The 27,461-nt window shown below is 40.1% G+C and overlaps 1 long non-coding RNA gene across 1 annotated transcript; it reads right to left on the reverse strand.

The window, feature by feature from the left end:
• Window positions 1-4,789: 4,789 nt before the first annotated feature.
• On the reverse strand, window positions 4,790-26,460 carry LOC109204913 (uncharacterized). The gene is made up of 3 exons (XR_002064417.2): window positions 26,389-26,460; window positions 13,715-13,871; window positions 4,790-4,914 (listed from the first exon to the last, which is right to left on the reverse strand). It is a non-coding gene; the product is annotated as an uncharacterized LOC109204913 (long non-coding RNA).
• Between the last annotated feature and the right edge of the window lie 1,001 nt (window positions 26,461-27,461).

The following is a 27,461-nucleotide window of genomic DNA, read 5'->3' on the forward strand; positions in this document are numbered from 1 at the left end:
ATTTATTTTTCTCCAGGAGGACTTTAAGTTCATGTGTTAAATTGATCCTTTTTTTTCTTTTCTTTGTTTTTGTTTTGTTTTCTTTCTTTCTTTTTCTTTTTTTTTTACATATAAGGTTAAACTTATTTTCCAGTCAAAAACAACAGCAGTAGGAAAACTGTAAATTTCTTCCAGTTTTTGTCCTGCATTTAAAAATTTCATATCACGATAACGTTGCAGCATTGGTATTTAAGCATCAAGTAAAAATAAATAGCTGTAATTTGTCATTATAGAGGACCACAGACTGCCCCCAGTAATAACAGCGTGTTCCGTCTTTATATCAGAAACACGATTCTCCTTCAGCTGCCTCTCACTGGTTTGAAATGCGAGGCTTTTCAGATCAATGGGAGGCAGAAAGAAACTCGCTCCTTCAGCCTCATCATGGGATTGACTTGATACGAAAACATAGCCAGTTTGTTTTAATAGTGATCAGTGTAATCTACCAAAACTGACTTTGATTAATAAGTCACAAACGAGCAGACCCCACGATAGCGCAGTTGGTGTAAGTGTAAGATCAGGTTTTACGTGTTCAAGAGGCAGATCTAGGATCAAGTTGATGCTCTGTTGTACCAACACAAACTTTTTTTCAAGCCAAATGAATAAATAATAATTATAATAACTGTTTTATTTTTTTATTTTTCGGACTTGCATTTAAAGGAGCTGACAATAGAAATTTAGGTATCACTTTCTGTTTATATTATGTTATAACAAAGACTATTATTTCACTTTATAATAATAATAATAATAATAATAATAACTATTATTATTATTACTTTCTGAAATTAGTGTGCCACTTACATTTCATACACATGGTTCCCTTTATATAACAACAATAATATATTATTATATTTGTACAGGGAGTGCAGAATTATTAGGCAAATTGTATTTTTGAGGAATAATTTTATTATTGAACAACAACCATGTTCTCAATGAACCCAAAAAACTCATTAATATCAAAGCTGAATGTTTTTGGAAGTAGTTTTTAGTTTGTTTTTAGTTTTAGCTATTTTAGGGGGATATCTGTGTGTGCAGGTGTCTATTACTGTGCATAATTATTAGGCAACTTAACAAAAAACAAATATATACCCATTTCAATTATTTATTTTTACCAGTGAAACCAATATAACATCTCCACATTCACAAATATACATTTCTGACATTCAAAAACAAAACAAAAACAAATCAGCGACCAATATAGCCACCTTTCTTTGCAAGGACACTCAAAAGCCTGCCATCCATGGATTCTGTCAGTGTTTTGATCTGTTCACCATCAACATTGCGTGCAGCAGCAACCACAGCCTCCCAGACACTGTTCAGAGAGGTGTACTGTTTCCCCTCCTTGTAAATCTCACATTTGATGATGGACCACAGGTTCTCACTGGGGTTCAGATCAGGTGAACAAGGAGGCCATGTCATTAGTTTTTCTTCTTTTATACCCTTTCTTGCCAGCCACGCTGTGGAGTACTTGGACGCGTGTGATGGAGCATTGTCCTGCATGAAAATCATGTTTTTCTTGAAGGATGCAGACTTCTTCCTGTACCACTGCTTGAAGAAGGTGTCTTCCAGAAACTGGCAGTAGGACTGGGAGTTGAGCTTGACTCCATCCTCAACCCGAAAAGGCCCCACAAGCTCATCTTTGATGATACCAGCCCAAACCAGTACTCCACCTCCACCTTGCTGGCGTCTGAGTCGGACTGGAGCTCTCTGCCCTTTACCAATCCAGCCACGGGCCCATCCATCTGGCCCATCAAGACTCGCTCTCGTTTCATCAGTCCATAAAACCTTAGAAAAATCAGTCTTGAGATATTTCTTGGCCCAGTCTTGACGTTTCAGCTTGTGTGTCTTGTTCAGTGGTGGTCGTCTTTCAGCCTTTCTTACCTTGGCCATGTCTCTGAGTATTGCACACCTTGTGCTTTTGGGCACTCCAGTGATGTTGCAGCTCTGAAATATGGCCAAACTGGTGGCAAGTGGCATCTTGGCAGCTGCACGCTTGACTTTTCTCAGTTCATGGGCAGTTATTTTGCTCCTTGGTTTTTCCACACGCTTCTTGGGACCCTGTTGACTATTTTGAATGAAACGCTTGATTGTTCGATGATCACGCTTCAGAAGCTTTGCAATTTTAAGACTGCTGCATCCCTCTGCAAGATATCTCACTATTTTTGACTTTTCTGAGCCTGTCAAGTCCTTCTTTTGACCCATTTTGCCAAAGGAAAGGAAGTTGCCTAATAATTATGCACACCTGATATAGGGTGTTGATGTCATTAGACCACACCCCTTCTCATTACAGAGATGCACATCACCTAATATGCTTAATTGGTAGTAGGCTTTCGAGCCTATACAGCTTGGAGTAAGACAACATGCATGAAGAGGATGATGTGGACAAAATACTCATTTGCCTAATAATTCTGCACTCCCTGTATATATTCGTATTTGGAGTCTGGTCTCTCTCTTCCTCGCTCTATCTGTCCCTTGCTTCCTTTCCTTCTCTCTTCTCCTTCTGTTCCCTGGGTTTCATCTGTCTGCGTCATACTTCCTGTTTTAGTTTGACAGTCTCTTGCCCTGTGTATTCCATGTTCAGCTTTGCTTCCCCTGTCTCCTCAGTTGATTGTGTTCAGTCGTGTTCCCCAGGTGTGTCTTCTCTGCCCTGACTTCCTGTCATGTATATTTATCACCTGTGCCCCCCCAACCCCCAATGTCAAGAGCTCTTTCATTTACTGTGTTCTGTCCATTTGTTTACTTTCCAGTTCTTTCTGGTGTGATTTTGTATTTCTGTAGTCCAGCAATAAAGCTGCTCTTTTAGTTTAGTTTTCATCTGACAATCTACATTTTGGGACTTCAATCCTGCCCTCTTCACACAGCTCATGACAAGAACAGCTTATTGTGGTTTGTACAAATTCGATGTTGAATTTAAAGAAATGAATAACTGTTAGAATAACTATTTTTTTTACATCAAAACAAATTTTTTTCATGTTCATCATCCACATAAATTACTCCTGAGTGGCTCCTACTCCAATCAGATGTTGATAACATCTGATAATATGGTATCAATATACCGAGGCATAACTTTAACATGCACAAACAATTATAGCCATTATCATACCAGTTAACCTTTCAAAGGGAATAACACTTATAGGTTCATGAAGGCACAACTTAATCACACAAAACTGCATTACAACGGTGATGCTCTGCAGCAGCTCCTTTAGTCTCCCACTCTCCCTCTGCGTGCTGAGCACATGACCACCGATGCGCTTATTCCTTTTGGTTGCCTTGATTCTTGCCTCTACACATCCTGAGGCCAAGTCGGAGCAGGAAATTTGAACAATGACAAATGTGTGAAAAGAAGTCTACACAAAAAATAACTATAAAAATCAATAGTGCTGCAAATACGTTGAGGGATTAATGCTTCAGAAAGGCATTCCTCTTAGGATTAAGCCCACAGAGACAGAGAAGTCAAATAGACCTTTTCATTTGAGTTCATTACTTCAATGCTGAGTGCGCTGCCTGTTTCTAGGTGACAATGGCATGTGTGAGCTCTGAAACTTTAAACTGGATACATTAAGGAATGAAACAATAAAGGTAAATAGAAAACTGTTTTTATTTGTTGCTAATTTAAAAAAAAAAAAAAACAGTACCTACAGTACCTTTTTTTGCATCACAAATTGACTACATCCAAATTCAAGTGACAATGTGACAGAGAGTTTGGTATGAGGGGCAGTTAGGGACATTATTACTAAAACGCTCACACACACACACACACACACACACACACAACTCTACTGGATTGGTAAATGGTAATTGGACTGGTTCTTATAAAGCGCTTTTCTACTCGACTTGCTTCATTCACCCATTCACACCAGCACTTTTTTTCTGTGCTCTTTCTATGTAAGTGCTTTCTATCTGACATTCGCACACATTCAACTTGGGGTTAGTATCTTTGCCCAAGGATATATAGTACTCAGACTGGAGCAGACAGGGATCGAACCACCAACTTTTTCTCCATTCAGTAACGCAGACTGACATTTCCTCTGACTTTTTTGTTTGTTTTCTGAAAATGATCAGATTATACTGAACGGATTAAGAAATGTCTTTTTTATGTTAATAACTTAATAACTCTCTGTCATTGTAGATTTATTTGACTTTATGTTATGCCCTATTAACTTGCCAACCTTTTAAATAAACAATTGCTCCAGTTTAATTTTACCTGTCTTATTCCCAGTACAGTACAGAGACCCATGAAATGAATGGAATTAAAGGGTTTCCTGCTCACATGACATCGATCCTCTGTAATCCCTGTGTTTTTATTTATGGCTATACACCCATTTGAAGTGAGGGCAAAGTTTATCACAAATACAAATTTTCCATTGTCTTTTATTTTTATAAGGTTAATTTGATTTCATAGTTCATGTTGCTAATCATTTACAGTTAGGACCCACAACAGAACATGTTTTTTAGATCATTGTGTTCCATACAGAGAACAGGACGGAAACCCACACAGGGGTAGAAAGGTGTCAGCCATTTAGGAGGTTTGTACAACATGAGGCAACAGTGCTAAACACTTTTGGAATCGTATTCATACGGTCTTTTTTATCATTCAAAGTCACTTTTTTTTTAAAAGCATGATACAAATGTATACGTGTATGCGCAACTAAAACTGAACACTTTTGACACCCGAATAGAAAGGAAGAAAGAAAGGAAAAAAAACTTGCCTTGTGTGATGGAAATTTATTTTATTTGATGTATTGGTCACATGTTTTAGTAATAGTGCTTTTGTATCACTTGGTTTTATACATCTGTTTCACACAGTTAAATAGATGGTGGGGCCTGGTGATCTCATCTCAGGAAGTGTGGGAGACAGGAAGCAATCTTTAGGTGATCCTGTAAGAGGAGATAAGGGGGGGTGTAAATTATTTCCTGTTGATGGGGGGTCAAGGGTGTAAACAGCAGATGGGGAATGTTTTTGTACTGTTTGACTGTATTTAAACAAGTACTGTGCTGGGATCTGCCCCGCTCAATGCTCTCGCTCTCTTAAGCACTTGGGAATTAAAAAGTGTTAGCTACTGCTCATCATGTCTGCAGACTTTGTTAATAAAAAATCCATAACATTTGGTAGAAACTTTGGTACACTGTAGCGCATGAAACAGGAAAACGCAACAGTCATAGCTGGGTGTTGGGAAACACTGTGTCACTAAAGTGTATCACATAATGAAGTGATGACAAACAGCAAATACAGAGCAGTTCTAAAAAAAGAGAATTATGTTGGCTCACATCCCTCAGTTTTCGTAATGATATAAATAGAATAGGAAAATGGATTCTCAGCTTGTTCATTTTTTTATATAGACTTCTTTGTTTCCTCTGAACTTTATCAAAACAGTATGGCTTCATGCATCCTAGCTAATTAGGTTCATATCTTTGGTTAAATAGTGTGACTGTACAACACATTTGCACCTAACCATGTAATTGCATTATATAGATATGCTAAACATAATGATCATGATGTGTCTCATAAAAAGCACAGAAAGGTGCAGCAGTCAGAATGAAGACACTTCCATACTTTGGCTACTTCTTAATCAAACTATTACATTCATATCAGCTTCTAGGTTGGTATACTTGTCAAATAAAGTTAATAAAGTAATCAGGTATGTGGTGTGGCATTGCCAAAACTGTTATCAGATTACAAATTTTCTCTTGACTCACCAGAGTCTTAGCCTACAGTTACCACATAGCAGAAATCGCCTGCTGCATTCCGTATTGGCCTCTGTGTCATTACGCCCTAACATCTGCAGTCCTGGCTTACGTATAATTACGCAACTAGCATTTTCCAAAGAAGATAAAATGCAGGCTCTATCATGTAAAGGGCAATAACGACACAAAGCGGGTAGGGAGACAGGGAGGGAGCAAAACAGAATACACTGACGCAGGGCACGGGACTGTCAAAGGAAATACATGAACATAGGGGACAGAGGATCAACTCTGCGCAAATATCACTTGTGTTTGCAATAAATAGCCAGAAAATTGGTTATTTGTGTCTGGCTTTGCTGTTAAGTAGGTTTCACCATCATTGTTGTAAAGTTTTTCCAATGAAGGTTTTAGTTTCAAAGTTTGGATTTGCAAATGCAAAGTGATATTTTACTAAATGAAATCCTCAAACGCACACATAACACACAATAACAGATTTAAGGAATACTGGGAGGGAATTGGAGTTATGTATGAGATGGTTTGGAACACATTTCCATCACAATTCAGTGTATCTGTTGTCTTCTACAAGTAGTTACTAACAAATAATCATGAAAAGAAATTTAAGAAAGAACCTCTGTTGTAACCTATGTCATCAACTTGAGCTAGCAATTTTATATATAATTTTAAACGAACTTTGACAAGTCAGTGTTGATGTGTAAGCAGTCGTTTGAGTCTTAATAATGTGCAGTTGTTATATGTAGGTGACGGACAATAGGCCAAAGACACATATGACGGGTTAAATATTCTACTGGGTGATTAGGTCTCTATAGCATCAATTTTTAGACCTTATAGACTATTTGGTCTATGTAGGCTTCTAAAGATGATAGTTCAGTGTATTGGTTAAAATAAACTAGAAAGGTATCTTAATACAATATTAGTTAAGTGTTTGAAAATGGTATGCTGGTGTCCTTTTAAAGTCTTAATCTTTAAAAGGACATTATGTCCTGTTAACCATGCAATATAAAATTGTAACCAGCATATTCAAACAGGCAGTTTTATCAGTTTCTCCTGCTTATAGCTTGAATGTCCCTCACATATTCACTAAAGAAACACTTCCACTACTATATCATCCATTACATGACATGAATCACGTTCTCATGTAAAAAAAACTTCACCTTAAACTAAGGTGACCGAATAATAAGTAGTTACAAGTAGAAATTAATTCTTAGTTGGACCTCTGAGGTAGTGTTTTGGGTCTTTATAACATGTTTGTGTCCATGATGTTGGCAATTAACTATTTATCATTCATTGGCATTATTAATTTATTAAATAGGGGCCTTTACAGTACATGTATCCATTCAATTGTATGGTTCAAGAACATAACCAAGCATGCCATTTATAATTTAGCTTATTGCAAGAAAGTAGCATAAAATTAATAACTTTCATACATTTTATTTTATTTTTATTTTTTTTTATTTTTTTAACCTGTCCCGTTTGGTTCTTTTGCCATCAGAATTATTGTCTAAAGGCGAAGAAAGATGCCCAACGGATTTACTTTACCAAATGGACCATCCCAGCCTTGCCGTAATGGTCCATCTGATTCACCTTTTATTGTTTATTTTATTTTCACTTGCTGAATACGGGACAGACTTGACTGGTGGAAAGAAAGGGGAGAAAGAAAGAGGGAAAGAAAAAAAAAAACCTGAGAAGAGGGACGGGGAAAAAGGGCAAAAAACAAAAACCAACAGAATAAGCAGACAAAAAAAAAAATACATATATCGATCACCTGGATCACCTGTTGAGAAAGAAAAAAGAAAGCAAGCAGAAGAAGACAAGAGTAATAAACAAGATCACAATGATATATGGGAATATGACAGTAAATACTAAATATTAAACATTATGGTGCAGCACGTGAGATCGACAGCGCACAGTGTGCTTTGAGGTAGGAGCCCAAAAGGGTGTAGTTTGTGTGTGTGATCACCCGTGTGTACACCTGTGAGCATGAACGCGCTTGTTTTTAAAAGGTTCCTTCATGCAATGATCTGCTAGAGGGTGTGGGGGGCCACTGCCCCGACCTCCAGGGCATGAAGCAGGTATGGAGGAGATCAAAACTCCAGACATCCAGAGGCCCCCAGAACACAAGAGACCAAGGAAGACCAACAGAGGGGCAGCCGCTTTCATACATTTTAAATGATAAACCATATTAGCTGATAGCAGTTTAGCTTATGTTAACATCAAACTTTATGCTAATATGTTTGCATGCTGCCTGCTACAATGACTGCTAAGTTGTTATGAACTTTCCACCCCAAACACATGCTGGCTATGATAAACTGTGTGCTGCGTTTACTTTTTTTCCTCATCTTCTAAACATTTTGAGCGGTGACTTATCAAAGTGTTATCTGCAGACAAAAAGGTAGGCGTTATGTGGGTTGTCATAAGACTCGCATATTTGCTTGCAGGCACAGTGACACACACAACCTCAGTAAACTTGAGTTTTTGTTGTGGACACCATTGTTAAGGTGGCACAGAGGTGACAGTTGTGCCTAACTTGTTACACCAGTCCTGTAATACCACAGCTGCCCAAGTCCCAGCAAAAGCAAAGAGGATGACTTATTCACTTACAAGAAGCACTTATATACAGTTGGAATAGAAGCCTACTATGATGCCTTTAAAAGATCTTTGGATGATAGATTAAAAAAAAAAAAAACTTTAGTAAAATTATTAGCTATCGCATCAGGAGCAAACCAGCCACCACTCCTTACCTGTTTAATACATCTCTACAGTGAAGTATGGTGGTTTCAGCGTCCCGCTGTGGGGATGTTTTTTGGCAGCAGGAACTGGGAGACTAGTCGGGGTCAAGAGAAAGATGAATGCAGCAATGTACAGAGACATCCTTGATGATAACCTGCTCCAGAGCTTTCTGGACCTCAGACTGGGGAGAAGGTTGATTTTTTTTTTTCCATCCTGAGGAGCTTTAAGCTGTTCACAAAAAGTCCCTCAGTTTCAGTCATGTTAAATACTTCTTTGGTTTTCTGCACTGACTGCCATCTAAGATTACCCCACTATACTCACACCAACCCTACAAGACACTGACTGTTACTTAACCCTCCCGTCACTGCCAAATGTGAAATAATTGACTGCAGTGTGTGTTTCTGATATAAAGCATTAACTAGTAATGACTTCATGAACTTCTTCACAAATAAAATTTTTATCATTAGAGAAAAAATTACCAATAATCATCCCACAGATGTAATATTATCTACAGCTACTCTTAGTACCATCGATGTTAAGTTAGACTCTTTTTCTCCAATTGATCTTTCTGAGTTAACTTCAATAATTAATTCCTCCAAACCATCAACGTGTCTTTTAGACCCCATTCCTACAAAACTGCTCAAAGAAGTCCTGCCATTAATTAATTCTTCGATCTTAAATATGATCAACCTATCTCTAATAATCGGCTATGTACCACAGGCCTTCAAGCTGGCTGTAGTTAAACCTTTACTTAAAAAGCCATCTCTAGACCCAGCTGTCTTAGCTAATTATAGGCCAATCTCCAACCTTCCTTTCATATCAAAAATCCTTGAAAGAGTAGTTGTCAAACAGCTAACAGATCATCTGCAGAGGAATGGCTTATTTGAAGAGTTTCAGTCAGGTTTCAGAGCTCATCACAGCACAGAAACAGCTTTAGTGAAGGTTACAAATGATCTTCTTATGGCCTCTGACAGTGGACTCATCTCTGTGCTTGTCCTGCTAGACCTCAGTGCTGCGTTCGATACTGTTGACCATAATATCCTATTAGAGCGATTAGAACATGCTGTAGGTATTACAGGTACTGCACTGCAGTGGTTTGTATCATATCTATCTAATAGACTCCAGTTTGTACATGTAAATGGAGAGTCCTCTTCAGACACTAAGGTCAATTATGGTGTTCCACAGGGTTCAGTGCTAGGACCAATTCTATTTACATTATACATGCTTCCCCTAGGCAACATCATTAGAAGACATAGCATAAATTTTCACTGCTATGCAGATGACACGCAGCTCTATCTATCCATGAAGCCAGGTAACACACACCAATTAGTTAAACTGCAGGAATGTCTTAAAGACATAAAGACCTGGATGGCCGCTAACTTTCTGCTTCTTAATTCAGATAAAACTGAGGTTATTGTACTCGGCCCTGAAAATCTTAGAAATATGGTATCTAAGCAGATTCTTACTCTGGATGGCATTACCTTGGCCTCCAGTAACACTGTGAGAAACCTTGGAGTCATTTTTGACCAGGACATGTCCTTCAATGCACATATTAAACAAATATGTAAGACTGCTTTCTTCCATTTGCGCAACATCTCTAAAATTAGAAATATCCTGTCTCAGAGTGATGCTGAAAAACTAGTTCATGCATTTATTACTTCCAGGCTGGACTACTGTAATTCACTATTATCAGGAAGTCCTAAAAACTCGCTGAGAAGCCTTCAGCTAATCCAAAATGCTGCAGCAAGAGTACTGACAGGGACTAGAAAGAGAGAGCATATTTCTCCTGTTTTGGCTTCCCTTCATTGGCTTCCTGTTAAATCCAGAATTGATTTCAAAATCCTGCTCCTCACATACAAGGTCTTAAATAATCAGGCCCCATCTTATCTTAATGACCTTGTAGTACCATATCACCCTATTAGAGCACTTCGCTCTTGCACTGCAGGCCTACTTGTTGTTCCTAGAGTATTTAAAAGTAGAATGGGAGGCAGAGCCTTCAGTTTTCAGGCCCCTCTTCTGTGGAACCAACTTCCAGTTTGGATTCGGGAGACAGACACTATCTCTACTTTCAAGATTAGGCTTAAAACTTTCCTTTTTGCTAAAGCATATAGTTAGGGCTGGACCAGGTGACCCTGAATCCTCCCTTAGTTATGCTGCAATAGACGTAGGCTGCCGGGGATTCCCATGATGCATTGAGTTTTTCCCTTCCAGTCACCTTTCTCACTCACTATGTGCTAATAGACCTCTCTGCATCGAATCATATCTGTTATTAATCTCTGTCTCTCTTCCACAGCATGTCTTTCATCCTGTTTTCCTTCTTTCACCCCAACCGGTCGCAGCAGATGGCCGCCCCTCCCTGAGCCTGGTTCTGCCGGAGGTTTCTTCCTGTTAAAAGGGAGTTTTTCCTTCCCACTGTCGCCAAAGTGCTTGCTCATAGGGGGTCATATGATTGTTGGGTTTTTCTCTGTATTTATTATTGTGCTATCTACTGTACAATATAAAGCGCCTTGAGGCGACTTTTGTTGTGATTTGGCGCTATATAAATAAAATTGAATTGAATTGAATTGAATTGAAAAGACGGAACACGTTTTTAGAAATTGCTGGGGACAGTGGTCCTGAGAACTGGGGGCTGCTGGGACAAATTCCGCCTATTTATTTTCACTTAATCCTTAAATACCAACGCTGCAACGTTATTGTGATATGTCTTGATGCATTCTCAATCATCCAGGAAAGTAAATCTCCAAAAGTTGAATCTGTTCATCTGGACGTAGCGTTTTGTGGGAGAAACGTTTCGTCACTCATCCAAGTGACTTCTTCAGTCTCAGCTGACTGCAGGTTTCCCCAAACCTTATAAACAGTACATTTGCATAATGACTGAAACCAGCCCACTGAAGGAACAATGGGCTGTGAGGTCAGTTCCTTAATCATAATTGTGCAAATTCCCATGACCATTGATCAACAACCACTGACCAAAACCCACTGATCAAAGAACACTGATCAATGGCCATGAGTACCATTCACAGAGAGTTGGGGAATGGCTGCAATCACAGCGTTGTAAGATGGCGAAAGATGTACCCTTAGGCCCCCTCCTCTATTCAGAGATGGTCTTTCCCTCTTCACGTAAATGGCCTCCTTGACTCCGCGCTCAAACCAGCGTTCCTCCCTGTCCAGGATGTGTACATCCTCATCGTTGAAAGAGTGTCCACTGGCCTGTAGGTGTAAATAGACTGCAGAGTCCTGGCCTGATGAGGTTGCTCTTCTGTGTTGTGCCATCCGCTTCGCTAGAGGTTGTTTGGTTTCACTGGTTCCACACAACTGGGTTAGTGAAATATAAAATGTATGATACATTTAATTTGAACACGAAATTTTAAGTAAATCTGATACATCTATTCAACCAAACCATGCTCTACTGAAACTATAGGATTTAATCACTTTAACAAAATTGCAAATTACTCTATTTAAGTTTGTAAATTAAATCAATCGAACACAAGTTTATTCATTTAACCTAACTTTAATAACACTTTGTGTAAAACTTGAAGCAAACTTTGAGCAATTCAAATGCTTCTGGATCTTTTTTCCTAAACAATCTTCACATATATTCAAGTGCATTTTAAGTGCAGGAAGACAAGATACAGAATGTCATGTTAAACTGAAATGATTAAAACTGGAAAGTGTTGTGATTCCAATATTTTTAACATTAACATGACTTAATTTAAACTTGATTGGGCTACAATGAAAAGCCCACAATACAGCCCTGCAAACAGCAGGTAGAAATTATTTTAGTGTCATTTTTGTCCATATTTAGAAAAATAACCTTTTCTTCAAAACTTAAACTGAAGTCCAAAGTTAGGAGCAGTCTTTTTCAGTGTAGTTGGATGTTGGTAAAAGTTCAAGAACAAAGAACGCAGAAAAGTGAAAGGCCTTGCAGAAGTTCTTGTGGCAATTCCAACTGAACAGTTTATAAAGTGCAAGGAGAAGAGTTCGAGAACCTGAAACCAGTTCAGTGTCCTCTATAGTTCACTGCAGGCTGTTTCACTGAGTTTGTTTTTCAGAACTTGCACCTTCATGGATAGGTTGCTCCCATCCAACTCCATCAGCACCTTCTGAAGAAATTCAAATGTGTATAAAAGATAACAGTTCATAATAGTATTTTTGTCTATAAATCTATCAATGCAGCCTCTCAAATAGAAATACTGCAAATTGTACTTAGCAAATGTGCTATTTAGACAAACCAGTAGTTATTTATCTTGCTGAATTGATGATACGTTTGACATTAATGCAAGTAATAGTCTCAACTAAGTTATCATTTTTTTAGAGGTTTGAAAGCAGTTTATCATTTTAATCACATAGGACGTGTGTTGTCACAATATTGATAAGCGATGCGATAAGTGCCCAGCCCTATAGAAGATGCATTAAAATTTAAGTTTGGTGTGTCTCATGTTTTTGTGTGTAGTAAATAAATTGGTCATATGACCTAGAAGTAATTATATAAAAATCATTAATTTTACAGTAATTTATTAATTTATAAATAGGAAATGCATTGAAATAAAATTGGTGCGTTTCATTTCTTAGGACTGATTTGGTGTCAATTTGCCCTTTGTGAATTTTACTGATGTTCCCTAAGTGCGCTGCTTTATCCACTGTGTCAGTGGTGCTCTCAGTGTAATGTGATTACACTATGAATCCATATACGTGCACCTGTTTTACATGTTGCCTTTAGGGTTCAGCACTGCCCTGCATCAGCCTCACTCCACGCATTTTTGCAGCACATTTATGGCCAATAACATTAAACATGTAACACACATTTGTCAAATAAATTAGGCAGACTGCAGAAAGTCAGCATCTGTATTACATGTGTAATCAAACATGTATGTTGGCGATTTAGAGAAACAGCAGCGTGTGTGTCCGCCGTGAGGCTCAGCATCATCATTGCCTCCTCTCAGCGTTTTACCTTGTATTTGAACAGAAAATGCATAATTACAGCAATTTTGACCATAAAAATATTGAAATCACACAGAAAGCAAATTTAAAATCTAGTGTACAAATTGAATTTCACTTTTGTTAGTATTTTACTTCTCATTAAGGTGCTGCCTCACTTGACTGCATGTCACTGATTCACATGTATCTACAAAATATTCAAATATACAAAATTTCAGTTGAATAAAATTTCTGATTAATGACAGACACAGAAGTTGAAGAAGCATTCAAATAATTTCAGAGCTCAATCTAGGTCAACTAAAATACATACCCCATCCATGGCTGCCATGATTACGTTGATATTGTGTTTAGCTGTTCCCCCCCTTCTTCTTCAACACTCTAAGAAGGTGGTCAGTGTAGTGGTCCAGCTTGGCCATGAAAGTCGACAACAAAGGAACCATGGTGATGCGGGTGAACTCTGCAACAACCTGAAACATTAAAAATTAGTTTTAATATTCTCTATTAACCCTCTCAGGCTCAAATTAAGTTTTAGTTACAGGAAAAATCTGATATTTGGGGAAAATTATCATATGGGGTAGTACAATAGAATCCTGACTTTTTTTTTAGTGAGACCTTCACATGCAAGGAGTTCTGGGATGTTGCGGATTTACAACATTGGCCCGGTGTGGTAAATTGACACTGAAGATTGAATATGATATGAACATTAACTTTATTTGTATAAAACTTTTCAAAACAATGTAACAAAGTGCTTTTCAGTAACAGAACAACAACAAAAACAATATGGGATCCAAATCCAAAATCTCAAATCCTCATTGAGTAGGCCATGTTGGCATGTCACTTTGTGGTGTGGTACTCCAAGAAACAGTTTTTGTCTTTCGTAAAGCACAGAAGTACTTTGCACTTCAGGCAGGCCATTTGCATGTAGCCATTCTTGCACAGTCTGCAACGTCCACGTTTCTCAGCATGAATGGGAAAATGATCGCATCAGTCGAGTCTGACGTCAACCGATGGTGCAACGATCCGCTGAAGTGGAGGTGGAGGTGGAGGTGGAGGTGGGGCAGCTTGATGGGATGTTGGATCATCTTCCAATGACGGTCGTCCTCTTTTCCTGCTGTTCAAGTCAGCCTGTTTGCCAACCTTGATGAGGGCATCTGCAACTTGAACACGGAAGTCAAGAAGTGGCATATACTTTTTCTCCTGCTTCTGGGTGAGATGACGGCGATAGAGGAGCCAGCCATTGACCAATGATAGGTCAATCAAATAGTACAAGATGCGCAGGTACCAACGACGTGGTTTTACTCAGTGCTTCTGAGTAAAAAAACACTCATAAAATATGTATGTGGGGTAATCAGGTTGTTAGTTTTTAACTGTTGCAAATCGGCAACGCCTGCCTCGAGAGGGTTAATTTTATTAGAGGCCACATGCAAGAATGTTACAACTTTCAGTCAAACATTTTGTATCTTTTAAAATTAACAAATTACAGTACTTTGTTTTTCTTCAAATACAAGTTCTTCCTCGTTTGGCTCTCAGCGAAGGCGGTCGCACTTTTCTCCTCTCCTCTCCCTTATCCTCCCTGCTTAGCTTCTTATGTCCTTGTCTTGTCTCGTGCTTTTTTTTTCACTTTCCCTGGAACACTCTCTCACAGTCTGTTTCTAAAACCTAAAAGAGAATTATAGATTTGATCAACTGGACTCTGAATGCAATTAACACGCAACGAGAAGCCCCGGCTCGGGAGAGCCCGAGTTCCCTGGAGGGACTTTCCCTGCCGGATACACGATGGACGGGTGGCAGACATGGAGGGTCGTGTGCCTGGCGGGACTGTCGATCGAGGACGCTGAAGATATCTACCTATTCGGAACCATAACAGGGTTCTTGCTGATCGGAGCTGGCTTGGCCCTGGTTTATCGGAGAATTAAGAAAGCGGAACCGGCTGTTCAAACCCCCACAAGGCTGCCCGCTGGGATTGAAACGCTGGGACGAGGCGCGACTTCTCAGAATGGGCTCACTGAGTGCAGCATGGTTAAGATCTTGGAGAAGCTCACAGCTGCAGTGAATACTCAGAATAACACCTCTGAACATACATGGGATTACATCAAGGAAAAGTTCGCCCAGGATAACACCTCTGAGCGAAAGTTGGATAACATCTTAGAACAGCTCACTACGGTCGTGAGGTGTCAGAATCGGCTCTCTGGGCACAAGAATGGCAAGACCACGGAGCGCAAGCTGGATAACATCATGGAGAAGTTAGCGGCTCTCCAACGGGAAATGGAGAGACCAGTGTCGGTGTTGGAGTGTTAAGAACAACTTTGAAATTCTCATGAGTTGTTCACATAAAAAGAAAACCACCATCATAACTCAGCTATCCCTTCGGTGCCAGCTGAGAGCTCAAGGCTGGAGCCGAACAAAAACTCCCTGATAACGATTGTGTAAAAAGATTCTTATTAAATGCATTGCTGTTTGTGATTCATATTGCTTGCCGGAAGCTCGTCCTTGGACGGCCTGCTGGGCGGGAGAGCACGCCTGTGTAACATGTCTTGATAAAAAGAGGAACGGAATGTTCCAGTAAGATAGCCACATACTGTTGTATAGTCATTTTTCTGAGAAGAGCGAAAATACGCCGCCCTGTTGTGTGGGCACCAGTGACTATAAATGCACGAATAAAAAGGTACACTGTGTGACTCTCACTTGAGACGTTCACCCATGTACATGTGATTAAGTATTTTGTCTCACTGTGTTTCTGTTTGCCTTGGCAGACTTCTGTTTGGGATTTTCCCTTAACATTTCTTGGTCCTTCGAGCCGGATGGGACGGCCTATTTAAAGCAGCTCCCACAAGAGGCACCTCACCAGATCCCGCCGGTGCGAGAACCAAACGTTGAAGTCTGTCGACAGCTCACGCACTAGGTGCGTGATAAAGCCCAAGGACGTGAATTCGGGTCTTGGCCAACGTCTTATAAGTGGTCCGCACCGTCGGGGGCTGATCGGGTGCATCTGAAGAAACCAGCATTAAGGGAAGACAGATAACTTTGAGACAAAGAGGTTTGCGTGAAATCGAAAACGAAACCTAAAAGTTAAAGTAGCTTGTCCAGAGGGATTGAGAGCTCCCCGAAAGGGTTATTAAAGTAGCTTGTCCAGAGGGATTGAGAGCTCCCCGAAAGGGTTATTAAAGTAGCTTGTCCAGAGGGATTGAGAGCTCCCCGAAAGGGTTAAGGTAAAATAAATATTGAGCTTGCCCAGAGGGATTGAGAGCTCCCCGAAAGGGTAAAAGTAGACTCGTCTTAATAGATTGGTAGCCTACGGAAACGCGCGTAATTGTCTGTCTTCATTGTTCATTTTGTTGGTGGAATAAGTTGATTTCTACAGCACAATAAGAAGGCTGAACTATTCCACTAATTTGTTTACTGTTGGTCGCTGAAGTACTGGTGAACTGAGAGGAAGGTCGTGTTTCATCACGTAAAGGTGACACCGCTTTCAAGAATAGCTTGAAAGTAGAAGGGCGTGTCAGCTACCTCTCTCTGTTCTCGTGCCAGTGAAAGCGCCACAGGTGTGTGTGTATTACTAAGCGCTAAAAGAAGCATAAACTAATAATAGGTAATAAAACAACAAAACTCACTGCTGACGAGCAGTGGCTAGAAAAGAAATGTCCAGGCGCCGGACAAATTAGTGCATGTAGATGGAGAAATCCTAAGAAAACAAAATGCCCGTCATGGGAGGGAAAGTGTAGCCCCTCCGCTTTAACAAAACTAAAAGAAACCTTACAGGCAGAAATAAATACTGAAAAAGATCCAAAAAAGAAATCAAAGCATACACAAGAGTTGTAATATTTTAAAGCATGGAAAGAGGAATGAAGTGGAATAAACAAAAGGTTAAATTAAGGTTAACTTAAATTAAAGCAATGAAACAAAATTGGGAAGACAACCAAGCTAAATGAATAGAATGCGTGAAACCAGATAATTCACACAAAATATATTAAATAAAAAGAGAGATGCATAAGGCATATTAAGGCTGTGTCATTGTTCAGCCAAGGAAAATGTCTCCAGCTTGGGAAGGTGTGAAGCTGCAGATTCACACAGACCCGTGATGGATACATAATAAAATATAAACTAATATGCTATTGTATATTAGTAGTAAAGTAGTGTATTGTAATATACTGTTGCTGTTATAAAAAAGGAAAAACAATACAATGATAACATTAATAATGACATACTATTAATAGGAAGAGGCACCTCAGTCAGTTATGATGCGAGGTGGAAGATTGTTAAAAGTAGTCTGATTCAAGCTTAAGGTTTGCTCAAACTCAGTACAATGATATAGGAGATGAAGAAAATAAGGAAATAACTACACTAATCAGGTGCATAGAGACACCTGACCTGCTTGTAAACCTGTCATCTTAGATGAGACTTTGTTAAGATGAAGAGCAAACCTATACTAACAACTAATGAGCCAAACCCTGTATACAACAGCTAAAGCTACAAGATTGAGAAGCTGAATTAAATATGTGGACACTACCAAGCTAATGAGGAGCGGTGACGCGCATGGAGATGCTGGTTTTGCTCACTACAATTGTATAAATAGAGTTTGAATTCATTACTGTGGATGTACAGTGACTGACCTCTATATATCTTGAAAAGCATGTCTGAAATACTCGTATGAAAGCATATTTTGAGTGATTTTAACTGTGTGAATGCTGTGAGTAGTAGGTTTTGAGTGATTGGGTGTGATTTGTACAAAAATAATAAAACATAAGTAATAATAACACTACAAAGGTTCATAGTAGAGTGTGTGAACAAGTGGAAGTTTGAGAGAAAAGGCAGTGTGTGTGATGATTCCTGATGTCTGAAAGAGCTCAATTTAAAAGTGTGTGTGAAATAAAGGTGTATCGTTTTTAGATCAAGGGATTTAGATTGTTTTTAGTAGAATTAAAGAGGGTTTTTAGACTATAAATACAATGAAAGACAGAGTCTGCAGAAACAGGAAATGTGTGCCTGTCGGTGACAGGAAACCGTGTGTGTGTGAGGAGATAGGTTGAATTTAGAACTCTGTGATAAGATGCATGAATTAAACCGTATTGTAATAAATACTTGCAATGAAGAAAGCAGCTTACACTCAATTAATATGAACGCAAAGCCTTGATGATGCCATAGGCAATTTGTTTTTTGTTTTTGTTTGTTTGTTTTGTTGGGTTGAAAAATAAATAAATTTGTGATCATACTTGTGGATCACAGTGGCACATAATGATTAGGCATATGATTTACTAATGGAGATGTAATAACTTTATTCTAAAATTCAAGGAGAACAAACAAGAACAACACCTTCAGTTGTGTCTTGTTGTTGTTCTCTGTGTAGTGTGCTGAGTTTTGTTTTTTGTTCCTTTTTTAAATGTTGCTTGAGTGATGAGCACTGTAACTTCTGAAGTAGCTCTCACCATGCGTCCTTGATGATGATAAGTCCAGAGCCAGCTGAGAGCTGGGTTGTCTGTTCTGTTTTATGTGACAAGGCAGAAAAATTAAAACTTAGTTTCTTGTTTTGAAAAAAAAAAAAGAGAGGTTTTGTGTTTCTCGGCCAAGAACAACTACAATTTCATTTTCTGTTTTGAGACAGGATAATAATAATAATAATAATAATAATAATAATAATAATAATAATAATAAAACAAAGAGTGATGTTTTGTTTAAGTGTTGAAGCAGGCTAATACTGCAACATATCGTCTAGTGCATGATCTGCGAGCAATATATGAAATCATCTTATTTATCTTTAAATAAACTCCAATTATGGAGACGTGAAGTCACATGCTTAGGGCACACCCTCAGGTGAAGGCAGAAAGCTACTAAACAAAGAAAAGAAGCTATACAGAATGCGCCACAGCCACAAAACTAAGTATTCACATTCTTTCTGACTCTTTGTGAGCCTGAGTTATGACCTTGGCTCCCCGTTTTTCTGCTTCCACCAAGGGTGGGGGTGACGCTCCCGTGGCATGTGCTCTGTTCTCTTTACTATCACAAAGAAAAAAAAGAGAGAGGCCCCTACTCTCTGAATACAATATTCTCTTCATAACTCGGCAGTATGAAATGTCATGAAACAGTGTAACTCACTCACAGTAAATCAGCAGTATAGGATAATACAAACCTATCTAATAAATCTAATGATTTTCACATTCTTTAAACTAAGAAGTGTGATGCACACTAAAACTACATACTGATTCCACAAGAAGTATGATGTGGCCTACAGCAGTGTCATGATTCACTCATTTTGATTACAGGTTTAATGTAATATATGACAGCATAATAATCTCACAACTGCTACAAGTACACTTGCCTTTCTTAACACACGCGAGTGAAAGGCAACTGTTAAGAAAATGCCCTTTTGGGTGAGACAGGCCCAGAGGCCCTGCATGCAAGCGTACTAACACACATACATGCAATGAAGAGCAGCTTACACTAGAACACACACTATATGTGCGCCTCTATATCTCACATTGGTGTTAAAACAGGAAAAACTTAATAGTTTTGTTATCAACTGCTGAATTTACCCACTACTGACATTTAACTCTCCAGCTTGCAGGACAATAGGTGAAACGTTTGTGAAAACAGAGAAGGAAAAATAAAGACACAGAGAGAGTCTGGTATGACCAAGCAGTGATCAGACAATAAATTTAGTTGGTAATACAATAAATTGTGAGATGCTTTCTCCTTGATTGATGCAACACAAGTAATTTACTGTATGGAGGAAATTCTCTTTTGTGATAATCTTTTGAATGTGCATTTCTGTTGACCTGTCAATTTAGCGCATTATAAGCTGATATGCAAATTAGTTGATTGATATTAGATTTGAAAAAATAACTGTATTATAAAATAAGTGAATAAGATGTAACAACGGTTGAAATTAGTTTCATGTTTCTAGTGTGTGGAGAAGGTTTTATCATGGCACACATCTGTTTACATGGGAGGAAACTCCTCATGTGATGCGACATTTAGCAATTTGCAAGTGTGCAGCACATCAGAAGAATGACTATGAAATTACAAAGGGAAACAATTTTACTGACAAAGGATGAACAAGAAGCAGCTCCCACAGCTGAGCAAAGGAAATGGCTGAAATGCGGAGCGCAACTAAAAGATGACTTGATGGTTTGTGAAGGAAAACCAATACTTCCAAAATCTCTACACAAAACAGCAGCCTTAGTGACACATGGAGTTACTCATGTGTCAACAGGAGGGATAGTAGGTATAATCTCCAAAACACTTTTACACTCTAAATTTCGAAACTTCAGAAATTTGTCAGAACATGCATGATTTGCCAAAAACACAATGAAAAGGGAATCTCAGACCAAAAACAGGTCATTTTCCCACACCACCTCATCCTTTCCACACAATCCACATGGATTTTATTGAACTAAATGAATGCCAAGGCTCAAAATACGCTCTAGTGATCATAGACGTATTCTCAAAATGGCCAGAAATCTACCCAGTAAAGAAAGCAGATGCCATTTCAGTAGCAAAATGCTTATGTAACCATTTTATTCCAACATATGGCATCCCCACTCTGATAAGATCAGATAATGGGACACACTTTGTCAATGAGGTAATCAGCAAAGTCTCTGAAGCACTAGGATTCAGCATCAAAAATCACTGTGCTTATCACCCGCAAAGTGCAGGATTAGCGGAAAGAACTAACGGCACAATAAAACAGAGACTTAGAAAATGTATGGAAGAAACAGGGAGACCATGGCCTGAGTGTATAGGCCTAGTAAAAATGTGGATGAGACTAACACAGGGTTCTCAGAAACTCACACCTTTTGAAATCATTCATGGCAGACCATTTCCACTGCCAATCACAAGTGAACCTTTAGATAAATCAATCAGAGAGACCACACTAGCAGAATGGATGTCGAAGCTACTAGAAAACAAAGATATTGTTTTGAACAATAAACTGCCTTCTGAATCTTCTCCAGTATCTTGCAGGTTGAAGCCAGGTGATTGGGTCCTGATTCGAGTTCTCCAGAGAAAGAATTGGAGCTCGCCCCGCTGGGAAGGCCCATACCAAGTGCTTATCACCACACCAACTGCCTGTAAGATAGCAGAAAGACCATCTTGGATTCACCAAAGCCACTGCAAGAAAGTGAGTGACAGCCTAGACTCATAGACTCCAGCACCCCTACCTTCTGGTGATCTACCTGGTGAAGAGAGGGCTGATTGGGTATATCCCGCCCTCTACTTCTTGCCAGTAGTCTACTCACCCGAGGATCTAGGTGTGTTTGGCTGTCATGAAGACACTCGCCGTCCTAGCAGCTGTCCTCCTGCTCCTAGCAGGACTCCTCGCACTTTTCGAGGACAATAAAGAACAAAACACAAGCCAAACGTGCCGCCAGCTTTTCGGGCGTTGGCTATCAGCATAATAAAATCATCATCAACGAGACAAGCTCATCTACCATCTACTCGCTTAACTTCCTTAGTATCTTTCAGGGACCACCCCAACACGAGATAATCACCATTGAAGACGCTGGACTTGACAATGGAACGTGTGATCAACTTTTCTGGATCAACTTCAACGTGACGAACCGGAACACATCCATTCACTTCCCAGTGTTCTTGGACCAAACCCCAGGGAAGAACCACTCCATGTGCTACCGACAAGACAACGGTAACAGACCGCTGGGAAACACCACTAATTGTAATCGGACCGCTGGAAATGGAGAAGGTGCCCCTGTGAACACAGCCAACCCCTCTAATGGCACCTACTGGGTGCAAGGAATGGCCTGGCTGTGTGGACGACGTGCCTATTTCATACTGCCCCCAGGATGGACTGGCATCTGCGCCCCAATCTTCATCTCTGACCACACCTTCAGAATAACTACGGGAAACGCCACGAGGACTCGACGACGAAGAGATGTCTCTGCAGTGCAGCCAACTGACCCCATGTGGGGATCAGATGTTCAAGCTCTGGACGACTGGCCAGAAGGTTACTCACGCCCTGTTTCCCTGGGTAGGAGTTGGAAAACATGCTTTACGAATTGAAACTCTGGACTATCGTTTTGGACTGTTTTTGAATGCTTCCTGTAAGATCAACAAGGAACAAAATGAAGAAATTGACGCTCTACGCATTGCAGTAATGCAACACAGAGTAGCATTGGACATGATTCTCGCTGAAAAAGGGAGGACTATGTGTCCTCTTTAACAACACATGCTGTACATACATTCCAGATAATGTACACTCATCCAATATGACTGATGCTCTGAACACACTGAGACAACTCAGGGCTGCACAACAACAAGACTATGTCACAAACACTGAAGATTGGCTTACATGGTTGATAAGCGGCTCATGGAAGTCCCTTTTGATTAAAGGATTAGTTTTTGTGGGAGTTTTACTGTTATTGCTTTGCTGTTTTACCACAGGTATTCTTCCCTGCATACAGTCCATGACAAACAAGGTGATCGCAGTCCGTGTACAGGCATATTTGACTCTGCCCATGGACGAAGACGAAGATGACCCTCCTAAAGATGACTTATCTATGATGTTGTAATTGATCTGTGAATGACATGCCAAGCCAAGAAATCATGCATAGATAACAAACAGATTGTTTAACTATTAAAGAAGTCAAACAACAGGAGGGAAATGTAAAAAGATTTTTATTAAATGCATTGCTGTTTGTGATTCATATTGCTTGCCGGAAGCTCGTCCTTGGACGGCCTGCTGGGCGGGAGAGCACGCCTGTGTAACATGTCTTGATAAAAAGAGGAACGGAATGTTCCAGTAAGATAGCCACATACTGTTGTATAGTCATTTTTCTGAGAAGAGCAAAAATACGCCGCCCTGTTGTGTGGGCACCAGGGACTATAAATGCACGAATAAAAAGGTACACTGTGTGACTCTCACTTGAGACGTTCACCCATGTACATGTGATTAAGTATTTTGTCTCACTGTGTTTCTGTTTGCCTTGGCAGACTTCTGTTTGGGATTTTCCCTTAACAGATTGTGTTTAGACTGTTCCTCCCACTCTATGCAAGGCCACCTGGGTTGGCTGGAAGACTGTTTACTTAGCCTGGCAGAGCGAAGGACACTGTCTCAGCTGAACTTTGGACACGCACACACATACACACACACACTGATATGCACACACTCATCCCCCCTCCCTTTCCAACGCCTTCGATGCTTGATTCCTGCGGGGGAACACGGCGGGTCTGAGCCCGCGCTGGAATGGTAGCGCTGGGCAGGGCAGCTGCTGTGTTCGCTTCGGATTACTCCTCACCCCCCACCCAACCCTGTGGCTTGTCATGTCCTTCGTAATGTTGTGTTGTGGACATTTATGTGCTTTTTGTGCAGAGGAGTTTTTTTGTTTCCTGTTCTCATGCTGTCCTACCATGAGAGCACAGCATGAGGAGAGGTCTCTTTTTTTCCTCTTGTACTTTCCCATTGTAATGTACATTTCAGTGTTTTTTTCTGTAACGCTACCGCTCTCCGACTTGTATCCCCATGTAATGTCTGTGTTGTGTGTGTAAGGTCGGGGGGGGGGTCCCATTTCACTGCAGGGCAACCTGCATGTGGCGAATAAAGCTTGGATTGATTGATTGATTGATTGATTGATTATGAAACTGACTTGCAATAACAAAGTTACTAAGAATTACCTCAGTCTCAGAAAACAGGGCAGGCCATCTGTTTTTGACCTCTGCAATGAATGGCATGTCTTTGATGATTTCCCATCTTCGGTAGGCAAAGGTTTTTTCCATTTTTCTTTTTATTAGTTGATCTTTATTCTTTTTAACCTCTAGTAGAAGAGCTTTCCTTTCTTCCTCAAGGCTTTCTTTAGTTTCGCCTGGTGGATAATCTGGACAGAAGTTGACTTCTGCCTTTCGTGGCTTCTTCACCTGGTTGGGACCTGGACCCATGCCACTCCGCTTTTCTTTCACTGAATTAATTGTCAGCTCTTGGCAGCCAATGTTCCTTAGTCTAGTTCGGTAGTTTGTCATTTTGTATTTCAGGCTGATTTTCCATCCATAATAGCCAGTGACTGAACCTTGCTCCTTTAAGCATGGATACTTTGTTATCAGGGCCTCAGCTACATTATCAAATTCTCCGCTGGAAGGATAGATTTTGTATTTGACCATTTCTGATGCCAAACTCTCCAGTATATCAGATTTGAGTTTGGTACTTGGATGCAGAAGAGTACCATTGTTAAGGAAGGCTTGGTTTCCTTGTTCTAACTGAAATTGCACCTCATAACTAAACTCACTAATACTCAGGTATTCGGAATTTTAAGGGCCATGGTTGTGATCTCAGTGTAGAGTCTGAAAAGGTAGATTCAGCAGAAGAAAGAATGTCTGTATCAGCTAGTGAACATGGGGTGGAACAGTCATCTCTCTCCTGGGGTGTGGCATTGAGAGAGACTACATCTGACTCAACTGGCAAGTAAACAACTTTAACTGTGGACTTGTCTTTGATTTCTGAAGGCAGTGTCAAGTTCACAAACTCGTTGTCAAATTCAATGTCTCTGTACTGAAGCCTGAAGCTTCCAGTCAAACCAAATTGCCTTCTAATTTCTTCCTTGAGGTACTCTAGTGAACTGGGTATCCCATTGGGAAGAGATCATTTTGATGCATTGTCCTCTCCAAGAATGATTCTTAAAGTTGCAGCCTTGTTTTGATTCTGGAAAACAAAACAAAAAACAAACAAAACATTTTATTGTCATTTTGGTGGAATTTATTTGCAACTAAATTATCTGTGAATGTTTCTTAATGAAAACCAATCCAAAATTTAATTTTTAAGCCTAGTTTATACTTCTTCGTCAGTGTGGGCCTTGCCATTTTGCGCAAGGTAAGCACCCTGTAGCAGACTCGCAAGGACAGACAGAGACATGCCCAAGTTTTTAAATAAATGTCAAACGCCATTTATTTGACAGCGCAAGCCTGTGATTGGTCAGCTAACTACTTCAGTACAGGAAAGTCACTCTTCCGGTTTTCTCATCTCACAAAAACAGCAATTTAGAGGTAAAGAGAGAGTAAATAGCAGAGTTCTACCATGGAGCAGATTGAAGAACATCTAGCTGATGAAGTCTGATGATACAAGCTTTAAACAATTGGTCCCGGAGGGATTAAAAGATAGCGAGTCACATGAGTTGTGCCAGTCTCAAGAAGCAACGCACCACCTTGCTGTCCTGGCGAATTGCTTTGAAACACTGACAAAGCAGCGGAGAAGTTTGAAAGGTTCAAAGCTCTGTCAGTCCGCTTTGTCAGTTTGTCAGTTACTATTTGTAGGGATCCAACTTTGTATTCAGCCAATGGATAGTGGTCAGCAAGTTCCTTCTGATCAACTGCTGTGAACTCTCTTGTTGGATGCAACTCAAAGGATCGATATTGTTCTCTATAATAGGAGTTGAGTTTTTTAACAATAAGAGTCAATTCGTCTTTAATAATGCACAACTGCATTAGTTATACTGCATTACATATAACAGTATTACACATAATTCTCCACTTTAATGAAAACAGATGAATGCATGTCTTATACTTTACAAATCAAATTGTTAATCGCTTAAATCACTCAGTTTAACACTAAACCAGAAATCAACATGGGGTAGAATTCTTTCAAACAACATAGCAATTTAATTGATGCATGTTTCTAAAATACACTATATATACATTTCATTCTTCAAACTACAGGATCGCTGGCAATTCCGGTGGTCATTACTGATGTCAGGGAGCAGGTGTGGTAGATATTGAGAGTAATTTTAAAACTGTTGGTCTTAGTAGGCAAGTCTCAGCTTAACATGAATTGCAAAAGATTTTTGGAAAATTACACCAAAGTGGGTCCAAGTATTTGTTAAATGTCTTCATACTGCTACCATGTGAGAAAGGTATACAAGCTACAGTGTTAAAAATCTTTACCATACATCATTTGTTTTTTTTAAAAAAAAGCAAAAGTATTCCCGAAAGTGTCAGATGTTCATCAGTTAGTTTAATTAATCAAATTTGTCATCCTTAAATTGTTGTACTTACCAAATGGCGATGGATTCTATCCAGGCTACTAAGCACATGCAAATCTCGGTTGAAAGTAGCAGCTGATCAAACTTCCACACTGCACATGTGCAAACTCAGAAGTACGGAGAGCCTATTAGGACAATCCTCTTTAAATTAAAGTGCTGTTCATTTTAAATGAACTTTTTTACGTTGGATTTAATTTACTGCATTTTGTTGTATTGAAATATTTGTTTGTTAATTAAATTTAAAACAATATACTTGTGTTTAAAGGTAAAAATCAATTGGTGACATTAGTTTTAACGTTTTAAGTTTGTTTGGTACGGAACAAAAAACGGGAGCACAAAGAGTCCAAAAACAAAACGTGCACCAAAAACACTAGCACACAGGGAGTAGTTCATCAATAATTCAGGGGGCCAACCCGGAGGATGGCAACACAGGAGTCCAAAACAGTTCTGGAGGCTGACCGTGCGGACAGCAGCGGCGGCGACACAGGCGAAGGAGATCCGGAGGCCGGCCGCGCTGAAGGCAGCGGCAGCGACGACAGAGCTGGTCAGGAGGCTGGCTGCGAAGCCAGCGGCAGCGATGCAGACGAAGCAGGTCCGGAGGTCACCTACGACAGCGATGACACCCAGCCAGTGACCTGGAAAGTGGCCGGTGATGTTGAGGAGATGACCGTGGAAAAGCCAGCCATGCTAGGTGTGGACGAGGAAGTGGCGTGGCAACCGCAGGACTCGACGAGGCAGGACCCGACGGTGTGGAAGCAAGAGGCGGAGGCGCTGCCGGCTGGATAGATCCCTTGGACCCTCCAGCGGAGATGGAGGGCTGAAGCGGTCCCTCGGACCCTCCAGCGGAGACAGGTTGCTGAACGGGCCCCTCGGACCCTCCAGCAGAGATAGGTTGCTGAACAGGCCCCTCGGACCCTCCAGCGGAGACAGAAGGCTGAAGTGGTCCCTCAGACCCTCCAGCGGACACGAAGAAGTGCTGGCCGGGCTCTCTAATACACCCAGTGGACACGAGGAAGTGCTGGCCGGGCTATCCAGAACCTCCAGCGGATGAGGCAGATGGCGGCGCAGAGTGCTGGATTGGCTTAC

The sequence above is a fragment of the Oreochromis niloticus genome, linkage group LG14 (assembly GCF_001858045.2).
Source record: "Oreochromis niloticus isolate F11D_XX linkage group LG14, O_niloticus_UMD_NMBU, whole genome shotgun sequence".
NCBI lineage: Eukaryota > Metazoa > Chordata > Actinopteri > Cichliformes > Cichlidae > Oreochromis > Oreochromis niloticus.